This window comes from Haemaphysalis longicornis, unplaced genomic scaffold (genome assembly GCF_048455015.1).
Source record: "Haemaphysalis longicornis isolate Haplotype H1 unplaced genomic scaffold, Haemaphysalis longicornis Haplotype H1 scaffold_2, whole genome shotgun sequence".
NCBI lineage: Eukaryota > Metazoa > Arthropoda > Arachnida > Ixodida > Ixodidae > Haemaphysalis > Haemaphysalis longicornis.
In genome coordinates this window covers 29956921-29966788 of record NW_027526295.1, presented here as the reverse complement: position 1 = coordinate 29966788, position 9868 = coordinate 29956921, and positions in this window count along the sequence as shown.

The window sequence follows — 9868 nt, the reverse complement described above, 5'->3', positions numbered from 1 at the left end:
AATCAACACGTGCCGTAGAAGCAGAGCACCTATGGCCGTGTTGCCAGCCCTGCCGTCACTCCTCTTTTTCTTCTTTTTCGCCTCGATCCCAATGTTCACGTTAAGGCCTACGACTAGTCTGTACGCAGTCTGTTTGACTTGCACAATGCAATAAAGGCTGCCATTGGTGTTTTGCCCTTGTCGCCTCCTGACTTTGTTGGTCTCCGCTAACAACGGACCCGTCCGCACCCGCGCTCACAAGGCATGTTTGCTGAGCGCGGATGGCTGCAGGGTGGGAAATAACTAGTGTGTAAAATGTAGAATCCCTTATCTGGCGCTCCAACGTGAGGCCTTATTTTCAGAGCATCCCTTGTTCTGTCGTCAGACGATTCCAGCGTAGACAACACATCTAAGGCCTAACTGATTGGACCGACTTATTAGCAGAGGCGAACTTTACTGAGAGTGAGGCGAATCTTTTATTGCGGCGGCGTTTTTAATTGGTTAACTGCCGAGTTTGCAGCAATCGTGCAAATGGCAGGACATAACTGTCAGTTAACACGTGTTGTCCAAATTTTACTCAGGACATTGTCGTTTATGGAAACGTGGGTTTCTGAGTTTTCATCCACGCGATGCCACAGAGCCCGCGCCGTAGTGTCAGCTCGAAGTGATTGAGTACAGAAGCTGCTATTTGGATTCCAGTTCTTTTCATGTTGTTTTTTTCACTCCGGGAGACGAGGTTCTGTGTACCGTGTGGCCGGCCAAAGTCTGCTGCAAAAGGCTAGCTGGTATTGCAGCCTACGACGAGCGCTCCGATACCATTGACTGGTGTGTCTCTGTTCGCTCATCAGATGTTTGCGTTGCAGCGAGTGAGTAGGACGGTAAACAAAGCACCGCAGCCGTGGCCGAGTGGTTCTCGTCACAGATGCACGCACGGGAAATTCAGGGGTTTATTTTCGTTTGGGCTGTTTTAGTTGGCGGTGTTTTTGGATGCGATTCGTTTGCCGAAGTGCGTGAACCGAAGGCTTTCACAGCCACTGACTGGTCCTCCCGGAACAAGCGCGACCTTGTAGACAGTGCGAGGGCGGCAAGGTGCGCTACCTCTTTTGTGGTCGCCTCGCCCGAGTGAAAGAAAGGAATCTCGCCCGCCTCAGGAAAGACTGTTGCTTTGACCCCCGCGCTCCTTGAAAAGCTCCTTATTTCAGCAAAGTTGCTGTTTTTATTGTCACCCCGGGTGGGCGACGGGAATGAACGGGTGCCTCATCCATCCCTGTTTTCCACTAACGGGGAGGATTACGCAGGACAAACTTTCTGCCGCTAATTCTTACGTCGCAGGAGCCCTCTTGTTCGGCTCTACAGTCTAAGCTTGTTTAAGGTGAACAAAGAGCCAGTGTGTTGAACGTACTTCAGCATCTTTATGCAAGCGTTGTGCATGCGTGTCAACAAGGGTTGTCGTTGGGAGCACTGTTTCCGCTTTCATATGTGCTACTGATGCGAGATAATACTGCTTTCGCATTTTTAAAGTTAAGCATCGCTCCGCGTGGTCGAAGCGATCGTGAGTTATTGTGCCCCGTACGCTACAGTGTCAGAGCAGGTTCTCTAGCTCTGTTGACATTTCGAGAGTGGTTGCTTTGATGGAAAACTTAGCAGCTGAACCATCGGATTGTGTGATGCTACTGATGCATTCGAGTTTGTATTCTCCCTATCCTACAAGCTGCAGGGTTAGGACAGTTGGGCGTTCTTTGTTGACGTTAACAGGCGGGTAGCGATGCCGAGGCCATGGCAAGTGTGACATTCGACATCGAACCACACGATCGATGGGATCAAAGGGGTACTGCAGCATCTTTTTTCTGCCCTATATAATGTAGGATTTTGACAATTTATTGTGCTTTGTTGACATAAACAGAGCGATTTAAATGCTGACAACTTGGCAATTGTCAGTAGGATCGCGCCACAAAGGCGTGCCTTCGGAGAGCTATTTCGCTGCCCTGCACCGAAGGTGCGGGGATTTTCTTTGTGCAGCTGAGCCACGCAGGCTTGGTTCCGTTGACGGAGCGTGTTTATGCTGCTGAGTACAGTTCCGGGCGAAGGGTCTTCAGCACCTCGCGAGCCTGGTGAAGCGGTGCGGTGCAGCCTGCCACCGGCAGCCTCGCCGAGGGAGTCTGTATTCTGCGTTAACCTTGCGACCACGTGCCATCACGGATGTACCGCCACTTCATCAACGCTTGTTTTGACGGGCTGGTGATATTACCGCGGGATCTACCTATCTGCAGAAATCAGTGGTTGACGACCGGGCCTGTACTACACCGCCAGCGGTGGCATTGGACGAGCGCATGCCAGCGTAGGAAACACGATGCAGTGAATAATGGTTTAATCGATGAAAGAACTCTCACGGGCAATCGCAAGCAATTTGGAAGGGAAGGATGTGGGGATCACGACTTTCACGTGAACCCTTTTCTGGCTAGCTTCCCATTGCCGCCGGCGTTGCACAGCCCGCCTCGCTGGCACGACGGGAGAGCGCCAGCAACCATAGGGTTTGTTGTCACCGGGGTGGACTCAGCCTTTTTTTCCTCTGCCTTACCCGAGAAGCAGTTCTTCCTCGGCAGTAGCGGCAACCTTTGGCGAGGTCTGGCGGGATGTAGCAATACGAGAGGACGCTCTCTTGTCTTGGGGATGCGGTAGCGCGCGTTCGTTCCGGCGCGCTGGTCCGGAGCTGGGGAACGCGCCACAAAGGGACGCTTACGGGCGAGCTCGGAGACTGCACCCGCAATCGACGCGCGGTGCCCCGCCGCTCCGGTATTACACCGGTGCGTCAAACCATTTCTATCTCTAGTGTTGCCTAATGCCTCGTTCCCAGTGTTACCGTTATGGCCTACGACTAGTCTGTACGGAGTATATCTGGCTTGCACATTGCAATGAAAACTGCCATTGGTGTTTTGAACTAGTAGCCTCCCGCCTTTGTCGGTCCCCGCATACCACGAACACGTCCGCAGCCGGCGCTCGCAAGGCATGTTTGATGAGCGCGGATGGCTGCAAGGTGGGGAATAACTAGTGTGTGAGATGTAGAATAACACAACGTTTATCAACATTCAGTTCACTGCATTTGCCTAATATCTTCGTTGGTTGTAAATGTTTCTTTTCATTGATTGAAGAAGAGGAAAGTTCAATTGTTCAACGCTATTTGCAAATGCCGCCCCGCTTATTTCTTGGTGTGACAAATACCACTGACAACCTGAGCCATAGCATAATATTCATCCCGCTCTTCCAAATATTTCAATTGATACACCAAAAATCGGGTTACTGCTCCGAATTTAGACTTAACGTTTTATATCTCCGTCCGGATCATTGTTTTGTAGAGCGCAGACTGCGGTGTCTTAAACATATGAGCGATTTTTTCAGTCGTTTTCTTACTGTACAAAGCAAAATACACTCGTCTAAAAATGAAGGGTGGTTCATGAACTGCCCATATCTCGTTTACAAAGACCCGTTCCCGCATTGGAATAGAATTGCCCTTAGTATTTTTCTTTGTTTTATGAGTATAATTTCAGTATTTTTGTATAAGCTTTGCCCTTCTGGTAAATGAACCCAGCAATTCTGCCGATATAGTTCTTCATTTTTTCCTCCTTGTACAAGGCACTGCAAAGGCCATAGTTTATCACTAGCACGGAGCTGAATTGTTTAATTTGCTCGTCGCAGCAGATAGGAGTTTCATTGTCTCGTTCGCTTTTGTTGTAATTTTCTTCAAAGTGCCTCTCAGAAGTTCTTATTGTTTGAACAGAGAGGAAGCCACCTGGTATCACCTACATGCTCCCGTTTTCTGCGGTTCAATGGCCCCATTGTAGCTGCTCCCACGTGATATTGATAGCAGCCAAAGCCTAGTACTCGTTTTGAAATTTTGAAGTATTGTTAGAAATTGATTCCTTCCCCAATAACACTGGTGAACAAATAAAATTGGTGTTTAAACTGCTCAAAGATAATAATCTACGGTCATTGGGCGGTAATAAACAAGTTTCTTAATTGAGTCAACCATCTGCGTACTCCCTTACCGAGGAAATGTTTCATGGTCAGGACTAAACTGGCAAGATTTAAAAGAAAAGAACTCATTCTTTAGAAGCACGGGCATCTAAAAAAAAGTGAAAAGACTACAGCACGGAATCGACCGTTAAAACACCAATCGAAGTGGGCAACAACTTCTGGAAACCTTCTGATTTTCAAAGCAAAACACCAAATTGCACCTAGCCGCCAAATATAAATTTACAATGCAGCTATAAAGAGCAAAGCGAAACCCCCTTTAAGTATCAGTAGCTCTGGTTTGCTCTGAGTACGCTTTAGCACGAGGGTCGCGAGGTGCAGCGCTCGAACAAGAACGCCTCGAGTTTCTTTTGTATTCGGTATATGCTTAAACCATTACTTTCTTTCCAGGTATCGGAGACCACTCAGTTCACATTGTTTGTATGCATGCAACCTTCATTATAGCCAAGCAAACGCGGAAAACGGTTGGCGAATAAAAAACTCCCTTCGATGCACAAATCTCGCATTTTCCGAATTCGGTGACGTTTTCTTGGCCTATTTTTCAACCATTCCGTACAAGCCTACTGGAATTGAACAAAACTTGTAAAAAGGCTATTTGTTCTTCATTCCTAAATATGTTTAGCGCATAAGCCAAAGACAGTGCACAAGAAAGGAAATGATAGAAGCGCCAACTTTTAACTGAACTGTAATCAACCGCCGTAGCCGGTAAATAAAGAAACAACTAAAGCATGCGCAGCACGCGCCGCTGTAGGATATCACAAGTACACATATGTGTTAATTACCGAAACGCTTGAACAAAGATTTCTCTGCGTTAAAAACGACCGCTGACGTATCCCTGATACAATTATTGCCTTTTTGATTGATATTGCTGCGTCCTGTCGAACAGGGCGCAGTGAAGTTGTCTTGGCGAAGACGCAGGGGCAAAAGTATTTATTTGGCGACGTGCCTAGTTTGTCAGGGAAAACATACAGAGAGCACCGGTTGGTGCCAAGAAATATGGCGACCAAGGACAGAGCACACGAGCCGCTAGCTAACACGCTCCTTCGTCGTCCTCTGCTGTGTCGCATCACACGGCACGTACCCAGGCGGGGGATTAGCATGTCCGTCCTACATAACGCTGTCATCCCACAGTTCGGATCCCACAGTTTAGCACGTGACATTACCCCTCTCCTCAAAAGCGTCGACTCGATGCTACAATTGTGCGTGGGAAATGTAATCCGCTGCTAGATGCATTGTGTGATCATCGCGAGAAGTATTGTTTCATGTGGACCACATGCACAATTTCTGGGCGAGATTGGGAACGTGCTGCGGCGCTTGGGGTGGCTGGAGTGACTTCGTAGCTAACATCGCTAAGCTGTCGTAACACCGTGTACGGGCCGAAGTAATGCAGCATAAGTTTTTCCGAGAGTCCCCGGCGCCTCACTCGAGCCCACACCCACACCTGGTCCCCAGGGGATAAGGTTGCATGTCGGTGGCGAAGATTTTAGTGAGCGGCGTCACAACGCTGGTGGTGTTGTATTCGCTGGCGTGCCGGCATGCCTGCTTCTTGGGCACTACGCACAAACTCGTGAGGGGGGCCGTGTTTGTCGTCGGGAGTATCGGGCTGCACCATGGCGCCAAGCTTTGTGGAAGGTTCCCTACCGTAGACAAGTGAAAATGGCGTCATTTGAGTCGTATCTTCTTGGGGCGTATTATACGCGAACGTTACGTGAGGCAAAACTGCATCCCACATCTTGTGTTCCGCATCAGCGTACATACTGATCGTGACGGCTATTGTTCTGTTCAGACGTTCTGTTAAGCCGTTGGTCTGTGGGTGGTACGCGCTGGCCTTTCGGTGTGACGTACCGCTCAATCTCAACACTTCTTGCAACAGTTGCGCCGTAAAAGCCATTCCACGATCAGTATTCAGCACTGCGGGTGCGCCATGCCGCTGCACAATTCTTGTTATAAAATACTGCGCAACCTCAAGCGCTGTAGCCCCTGGAAGCGCCTTCGTTTCGGCATACCTGGTTACGTAATCCGTGGGGACTACTATCCACTTGTTCCCAGTTGTGGAAGTTGGAAAGGGGCCGAGCTAGTCCATACCAACTTGTTCAAAAGGCGTTCTAGGAACCTGAACGGGCTGCAGAAGTCTGGCTGACCGGCCGGGTGGTGCTTTTCCTCGCTGGCAGTCCCTGCAAGCTCGTACATACTGACGTACAGTGGCCGATAGCTTCGGCCACTAATACTTTCGCTTGATACGCGCCAGCGTACGTCTGTAACCGAAGTGACCGGCGCTAGGCTCATCATGACAGCCTGCAACATCTCATTCCTGAGAAGGTTTGGTACCACAAGCAGGTAGTCACTCCCACTCGACGCGAAATTTCTCTTATAGAAAACGTTGCTCCCCACACAGAATGAGGACAGTACTCTGGCAAATGCCTTCGGCACGACGATAATGTGGCCTTGTAAAAAATCAAACAGCGATCGTAGTTCCGGATCGGCGCGCTGCTGCTCCTAAATGGTGGGTGCGTCCAGAACTCCGATTAGCGCGGCATCGTCGCTGTCGTCGTCATTGGCGGGGGAAGGCCAACAGCAGCTCTTGAAAAGCATTTTGCGTCTGAATGCCGCTTGGCGGATTTGTGTATGATGGTCAAGTCGAAATCGTGGAGCCTTAGGCTCCATGGCGGAAGACGGCCAGTAGGGTTTTTAAAGTTCCTGAGCCAGCAGGGGAACTGTGGTCACTCAAGACGGTGAAATGACGCCCATAAAAGTATGGTCGGAATTTCAGGAGGGCCCAAACAACAGCAAGACACTTTTTCTCGGTGGCCGAGTAGCTACTTTCGGCCCGTGATAGTGTTCGCCTGGCGTAACCGATAACCTTTTCGGCACCGTCTTGCCACTGGACGAGAACAGCGCCGAGCCCCACATTGCTGGCATCCGGGTGATCCATAGTTGCGGCCTCGTCGTAGAAATGAGCCAGCACAGGTGGTGTCTGTAAGCGACGCCGGAGCTCGTCAAAAGCCACTTGATGTTCATTACTCCAGATGAAAGCTACGTCGTCACGTGTGAGGCGAGTGAGCGGAGCCGCAATGTGGGAGAAGTTCGCTATGAATCTCTGATGATAAGAGCAAAGCCCCACAAAACGCCGAATGCTCTTTTTGTCGGTAGGGGTGCAGAACTTCGACACGGCATCAGGTTTATCAGGATCGGGGCGTACGGTGGCTCGACTGACAACGTGACCAAGAAATAGTAGTTCTTAATACCCGAAGTGGCATTTTTCCGGTTTTAGTGTCTGTGTGGCAGGTCGAATAGCCTGAAGAACGTATGGCAATCGCTCCAGGTGCTCTTGAAAGGTCCCGCAAAACACGACGATGTCGTCTAGGTATACCAAACACGTTTGCCACTTCAATCCGGACGTAACCGTAGCCATCATTTTTTTGAAATGTTGCAAGTGCTGAGCACAAACCAAAAGAAAGAACTTTAAACTCATAAAGCCAGTCGGGAGTAATAACTGCGGTGTTTTCACGGTCACGCTCATCGACTTCGATTTACCAGTATCTGCTCTTTAAGTCCATTGACGAAAAGTAGCGGGCATGTCGTAATCGATCGAGTAAGTCGTCTATTCTCGGCCGACGATATACGTCTTTTTTGGTTACTTGATTCAGTTTGTGATAAACGACCCAGAATCTCAACCTGACATCCTTCTTTTTGACCATAACGACGGGTGACGCCCAGGGACTTGTCGATGTCTGAATGACGTCATCGTCTAGCGTTTGATCCAACTGCTGCCTTATCACATCCCGTGATTTTGCAGACGCTCCGTAGGCGTTCTGCCGAACCGGTGTTTCATTTGCGGCAGTAAATATTCGGTGTTTGACCAACTGTGTTTTGCAGACGCCCGACGTCGACGAAAAGCAGTCCCGGAAACTATTTAAGAGCTCAGAAAGCTGGCGTTGCTCTGTCGGCGGAAGGTTGATGTTAACGTAGATTACCAGCTTATTTGGCACCACGGCTGGCGCTTTACTCGGCAGAACGAAGCAGTCCGCTGCGTTGTCGATGTCTTCGAAGACGGCAACCGCCGTTCCCTTGGCGACTCGTCGACGTTCATTGGTAAAGTTTGTCAGCAGTACCTCCGCTTCGCCGCACGCTAGCGTCAACAGGCCCCTAGCAATGGCGATCCCACTTTCAAGAAGGGCTCAACACCTCGGCAATAACAGGGCCGCTGAATAGGTCATCACACCTAACGGAAACAAGCATGGAGGACCTTGGTGGTAGGCTAATTTCGTCGCCGACAATTCGCAGGTGTGGGGGTCGGTTGCGGTTAGTTTCGGTGTGTTATTTTTCGTAAAAAACTCACAAAGCCTTCGCCGACGTCGATGATTACCGCATCATGATTGCGCAATAAGTCCATTCCTATAATAAGCTCTCTGCAGCACTCCGGAAGGACGGCGAACGTACCGACGAAGTCCCAGTCGCCAATGCGTACCCTCGCGGTACATTTTCCGAAAGGCGTTATTAGGTGACCCCCGGCCGTCCGAATATGAGGTCCATCCCATGTGGTCTTGACCTTTATGAGCCTTTCAGAGAGTTCCCGAATAATTATCGACTAGTCCGCCCCATTGTCCACTAATGCGGTCATTTCGTGTCCGTCGAGAAAAACTGTAAGTTAGGCCCTCGCGTTCACGTCGACGTCGAAGCTTTGGGCTGCCGGGGCAAACCACTTGTTAGTAATCAATCAATCAATCAATCAATCAATCAATCAATCAATCAATCAATCAATCAATCAATCAACCTTTATTTTCGGTGCCCAGGAACAACCCTAGGGTCTTGGTACTGGTACAACATATACAAAACATATATAAAAACAAACTAAAATCAAGACAACACAACACACAAAACCGTATGCATAAAAGAAACAATAAAGTAACGATAGTTACAGTAATCTCAGAAAGCAAAACAGAAAAAAAACGAAAAGAAAACAAACAGGAGACCTAGCGTTGCAAGCCATGACACTCGGACGGCGAAATGTTCAAGGCACGTGAAAAAGAGGAAATACTCACTGAACATGACAGACATAAGTTATACGCATAAAACAAAGGTTTTATAACAAAATGTTCGGCAGTTTCAACTTTGAAAGAAGCTCAGCATTACAAGCACTGGCACTCAAACCTACAGAAGTTCAAGCAAAGCAAAACCAGGAAATGTGAAAAACAAACAAACAAGAACATGATTTGCCTAAAATAAATACGGCACATAAATTTGCAATGACATAAAGGCACTTAAGCTACAACAGTTTTCAAGTAGTTTGAGAACAAAGAAAAAGAGCTCTGGTATATATCAAGACGATCAGAATATTCATTATATGCACATTGTATTCTGCAGATGGACGAGCGTCTTCTGCTTAAAGCATCTGTTCTAAAAGTTCGAAATCTTCGGAAATGCTTTTTCGACAAGTTGACATTGATAAGTGTAACCAAGTCGTCACACAAAATATCCCTATGAAGAAGTTTATAAAGAAAGATAATATCCGCTCGCATTCGTCGACACCGAAGGGAAGGAAGACTTTTCAGAAAAGGCACACTGCCGTTAGCGTCTTCTTGCACATTACGGAAGCGGTGCTTAAAGATAAAGATGAACTTATTTTGAACTCTTTCGATACGGTCACTATTGGACTTGCAAGTTCCATTCCAAACAACAGAGCCGTATTCGAGAAGAGGTAAGCAGAGAGCCGAATACAACTTGAAGAAAGGAAGATGACCTTTAAACTCTCTAGAATATCTGCAAACAGCAGCCAGAAATCGAAGAGAGTGATGGGTAATTTGTGTAACGTGGGAAGAGAAAGTCAGAGAAGAATCAAATAGTACTCCCAAGTCTCAAA